This window comes from Mus caroli, unplaced genomic scaffold (assembly GCF_978045245.1).
Source record: "Mus caroli unplaced genomic scaffold, Mus_caroli_1 scaffold_19, whole genome shotgun sequence".
NCBI lineage: Eukaryota > Metazoa > Chordata > Mammalia > Rodentia > Muridae > Mus > Mus caroli.
In genome coordinates this window covers 53,912,383-53,918,027 of record NW_028227274.1, presented here as the reverse complement: position 1 = coordinate 53,918,027, position 5,645 = coordinate 53,912,383, and the positions used below count along the sequence as shown (strand labels likewise).

Sequence of the window (5,645 nt, the reverse complement as noted above, 5' to 3'; positions counted from 1 at the left end):
AAAGGATTAGGAGGTGCGGCCTTGTTGGAGGAAGTGTGTCACTAGGGATGGGCTTGGAGGCTTCAAAAAGCCCATTCCAAAACCATAGTGTTTGTCTTCCTGCTGCCTGCAGATCCGGATGTAGAATTTTCAAATACTTGTCCAGCATCATGCCTGCCTGTATTCTACCATGCTCCCTGGTATGATGACAGTGAACTAAACCTCTGAAGTTGTAAGCAAGCCTCAATTCAATGCTTTTGTGTGTGTGTGTGCAGTGAACTTTATTGATGGTATTCAAGAGAGTAGGGAGGGCTCCCTAGGCCCCTCCTGTTATTATGGGCATCTGGGGTGGAAATTGTGAGGGAGATGCTCAGTGTTGGGGGCTGAGTTGGGATAGGGACTCCTCAGAAACTGAGGGCCTCTCTCTTGCTCTCAGTGTCCTTGCTGGGGTCATGGTCCAGGGTTTCTTACTCCTTGGAGGCCATGTGGGCCATGAGGTCCACCACCCTGTTGCTATAGCCATATTCATTGTCATACCAGGAAATGAGCTTGACAAAGTTGTTATTGAGAGCAATGCTAGCCCCGGCATCGAAGGTGGAAGAGTGGGAGTTGCTGTTGAAGTTGCAGGAGACAACCTGGTCCTCAGTGTAGCCCAGGATGCCTTTCAGTGGGCCCTCAGATGCCTGCTTCACCACCTTCTTGATGTCGTTATACTTGGCAGGTTTCTCCAGGCAGCATGTCAGATCTACTATGGATACATTGGGGGTAGGAACATGGAAGGCCATGTCAGTGAGCTTTTTGTTCAACTCTGCGATGACCTTGCCCACAGACTTGGCAGCACTAGTGGATGCAGGGATGATGTTCTGAGCAGCCCCACGGCCATCATGCCACAGCTTTCCAGAGGGGCACCCACAATCTTCTGAGTGGCAGTGATGGTATGAACAGTGGTCATGAGCCCTTCCACAATGCCAAAGTTGTCATGGATGACCTTGGCCAGGGGTCTAACCGGTTGGTGGTGCAGGATGCATTGCTGACAATCTTGAGTGAGTTGTCATATTTCTCATGGTTCACACCCATCAAAAACATGGGGGCATTGGCAGAAGGGGCAGAGATGATGACCCTTTTGGCTCCACCCTTTAAGTGGGCCCCGACCTTCTCCATGGTGGTGAAGACACCAGTAGACTCCATGACATACTCAGCACCGGCATCACCCCATTTAATGTTAGCGGGATCTTGCTCCTGGAAGATGGTGATGGGCTTCCCATTGATGACAAGCTTCCCATTCTCAGCCTTGACTGTGCTGTTGAATTTACCATGGGTGGAGTCATACTGGAACATGTAGACCATGTAGCTGAGGTCAATGAAGGGGTCGTTGATGGCAACAATCTCCACTTTGCCATGTGGAGAGCAGACGTCAGGCCTGGTAACCAGGCACCCAATATGGGCAAATCTGTTCACACCACCCTTCACCATTTTGTCTATGGGATGAGGCTGGCACTGCACAAGAAGATGCGGCTGTCTCTGGAACAGGGAGGAGCAAAGAGCCTCAATGCTTTTCTTTATGAGAGTTGCTATGGTCTTGTTGTCTCTTTACAGCAACAGAACACTGATTGCAACAATTATTGTTAAATTTCTCATATGAAAAAAATCATTTATATGTATTGCTATGGCAACCACATATAAAAGTGTGTTAAGTGTAGACTGTACAATTCTTTACATTAGATTCCTAAAACCAATGCAGGGATCATCATATAAACCATGAGGATTAAAGTAGAACAAAGTACTTTGCGTAAGTGCCTCTTAAAGACTTTCTTTTAAAATCTATTCTGCATAATACTCTAATAGTGGATTAAAGTCTTTACTTATTTAGCAAAACACATAGACTATGTACAACACAAGGAGAAAATTGTAATGCAAGCTGTGGAACCCAGGGAATGATATTCTTGTGCTGCCTTATCAGTGGTGAAGGTACTGTATCTATTCATGATGTTAATAACTGGGAAATCTGGGACCTAAGGGGAGCAAGCATAGGAGGTCCCATGTTGGCTATGCAAGACTCTCACAGGTGTGACAAGACTATCATCCACAAAAGGAGTATCAATATCTCACTATAGTTTGGATAGATCTTTATCACATAGAACTTGGGCTTCTTGTGTTTTCTCAATCTTATGTCTAATTCAAGAGTGAATCTGATAGTAAAGAGAAAACATCACGGATTAACTAAAAGACTATATGAAAATAAATCAGAGTGATATTTTCTTAGTTAGGAGAAGGACTGAAGGAGCAGAATTTCTTAGTTAGGAGAAGGACTGAAGGGAATTGCAACCCCATAGGAAGAACAATAGTGTCAACTAACCCAGACCCTCGAGTACTCCCAGAGGCTAAGTCATCTAACCAAAGAACATTAATGGGCTGGGAGTGGGTGGGTGGGTGAGCACCCTCTCAGAAGCAAAGAGGATGGGGGATGGGGTGAAAAACTTGTGACCAGGAAAGGAGACAACATTTGGAATGTAAATAAAATAACTAATAAAGCAAAAAAAATTCATTGGCATACACAACATAAAGTTTGCTTGTGAAATTTCCAAGCCAAATTTATTTTTATTGATTCTCCTCCTGTCTTCTCTCCCACTCTCCTGACCCCCTCTTCCACCCTTCAGTATCCTCCTATAGCTTCCTTTTTAAATACATATCACATATGTTTTATTCCATTCTCCGTATAACACACACATGCATGCACACACATACATACACATGCATGCGTGTCAGAGAGAATCACCAAGGCATTCATTAGCATAAAGAACACTTGACATATTACAATCCTTCACCCAACATTATAGTACAGAGATATACTGACAGATACAATAGTATTGGCACAGAGACAGACATGTCCTCCAATGGAGCAGATGAGAAGATCCAAAAAAAAAAAAGAAATGTACACACTGATGGTAACCTAATTTCTGACAAAGTTGCCAAAAACATTTATAGAAAAAAATGATATTCTGTCCACCATATGCTGCTGGTAAAATACTGATATCCACATGTAATAAATGTAATTTGATTCATTATTTTATCATGTATGAAGATCAATTCAAAGTGGGTCAAATTCCTTACTCTAAAAACTGAAATGCAAAAAGCTGCATACTTAGGGAATATATTACAGAAGAAAGCACAGGGAATATGTTATGAAGTTAATTGTGCGTGCACATGTGTGTGTGTGTGTGTGTGTGTGTGTGTGTGTGTGTAGTTCCAGTCAGTGTCAGATTTTCAATTCTTATGGAGTGAATTCCTTTCTTCCAGAATTCATTTCTCAAAGTTCTAAAGGGCCACTTCCCGAGAAAGGACCTTTTGCCTTTTGGGAGGCGATTAGTTCTACAGAGCAGGGTCTCTGTCACTCTGCTCTCTTCCTTTCCTTTCACTGTTCCCAGTGTCTGCTCCTCCTCCTCTCTCTGCTTCTTCTAATCCTTGTCAGCTCTCAGTGGATAGTCCTTGAACCTTCTGATGCTTCAACACTTATGTGACTCTGAACAGCTTTTGACTTTCCACTTAGTGGTCTCTCCACACTAAACCTCTTACCTTGGTGTTGATTTCAGGCTTTAGGAAGATGTTAAACCCAGGCAAAGTCAGAATTTTCCTGGTGATAGTGAATGTTGACAGGGCCATAGGATCAGAAATCAGAACAAGTTGAGTGTTCTCAGAAAGATGACAGCAAATTTGGATAATTCTTCAAAAATTTAGAAGTCCTACTTTAAAGTGCAATGTAATTAACTATCACACCAAAGGAGGAACTAGGGAAACTCTAATAAAACATGGAGGATGGAACTTGCAGTCTGAAAACTACAGACCTCTGACGAGAGAAACCAAACAAACAGATACAGTATTCCTGGCTTGGAAGACTAAACATGATAGCATGTCTGCTCTCTCCAGGCTGATACACTTAGTGCTACAATTCCAGGAGGGCTCATAGTAGTCATAGAGAAGAGTACTGTGTTTCTTCAGGCTAAACAACATCAACAACAACAACAACAACAATAACAACAACTAAAATAAAAACCCACCACCACCACCAAAAAGTCCTATACAGTTAAAATTGGTAGGGATTGGGGGTACAGGCTAGCAGTTAATGTGGTTGCCTAGCGTGTTCAACCCAGCATCACATACAGTAATGGTTAAACACACACACACACACACACACACACACTTTCAGTTATTTTAAATGGAAATATTTACACATATTTTTATGGGTCTATTTTTGTGTTTTCTGTTCTACTTCATTGATCTAGGCATCTGTTTGCCCACATCATTTGGTCATGAGTGTTGTCCAAATAATAGATTTCCTTTATCCTTGTTCAGAATTACTCCAGCCACTGTGTGTATCATCTGATGTGGGTTCTGGGAGTCAGACTCAGGACTTTTGTAAGAATAGTACACTCTTAACCTCTAAGCCCCCTGCTCAGTTAGTTTGTGGCTGGTTCACAGTGTAGAATTCAAACACAGTTTTATAGAGGAAAGACATTCTCAACACGTGCTGCTGGGTGGGGGCTGATGATCTTATACCAGAGAGAGCTAAGAAGCATTGGCCTAATATAATTTCCATCAATGTTAAACATCAAATTACAAAACATTTCAGTAAAAAGCAGGAAAACACTTAGGATATAGAGCTCGACAAAATATCCTTAGTCTTCAAAACAAAGGATGAATTGTAAAAGAAAAATTGATAAGTTAAACTTCTTCAACTCTAATGGTTTTCTCTTTGAAAGGTCTTATTAAAAAACTTAAAAATAGACTACGAGAAGTTGTTTGCAAATCACTCAAAGGAATATTATCTAGGATATATAAAGAATATTCAAATCACTCAATGGTAAAACAAATGATCAGATTAGCAAAAGACATGAGAGAGTATGTCAACAAAGAGGATATACAAACAAGCCCATGAGATGACATGAATGACAAATAAGTCCACAAAAAGACGTTTAACATCATTAGTCATGAGGGACAAGAAAATTAAAACCACAGAGAAATATCACTATGCAGTCACAAAAATAATTAAAATGAAAAATAGCAGCAATACCAGACCCTGCTGAGCATACAGAGTAACTGGGTGACTCACGTTTGTCATGGCAGTGGAAGTTAGAGAAAATACTCTACAAAACAGTGAGTCTATTTGTTAGGAAGCTAAACATGCAAATATTCGATGGGTACTTAGGGTATCATTGTGTTGTTTCCCAGTGGTCTCCAGAGAGCAACAAATTAATAAGATGGTACGTGCCTGTGATTGGATTGTATATGCTTGGCCCAGGGAGTGGCCTTGTTGGAGTAGGTGTGTCACTGTGGCCATGGACCCTCACCCTAGCTACCTGTAAGTCAGTCTTCCACTAGCAGCCTTCAGGTGAAGTTGTAGAACTCTCAGCTCTGCCTGTACTATGCCTGTCTGCATGCTGCTGTGCTTGATGATAATGGACTGAACCCCTGAACCTGTAAGTCAGTCCCAATTAAATGTTATCCTTTTCAAAACTTGCCTTGGTCATGGTGTCTGTTCACAGCAGTAAAACCCTAAGACAGTGCCCCCAAAGAACTTCAGTCTGAATACCAGAGTAGATTGTCAAATAATCTCAATATAGTGTGACCATCACACTTTTAGAATCCAGATTAATCAAAAAACAAAACAA

The 5,645-nt window shown here is 41.5% G+C and overlaps 1 pseudogene; it reads right to left on the bottom strand.

The window, feature by feature from the left end:
* Positions 1–446: 446 nt before the first annotated feature.
* On the bottom strand, positions 447–1,384 carry LOC147000297 (glyceraldehyde-3-phosphate dehydrogenase pseudogene; annotated as a pseudogene).
* Between the last annotated feature and the right edge of the window lie 4,261 nt (positions 1,385–5,645).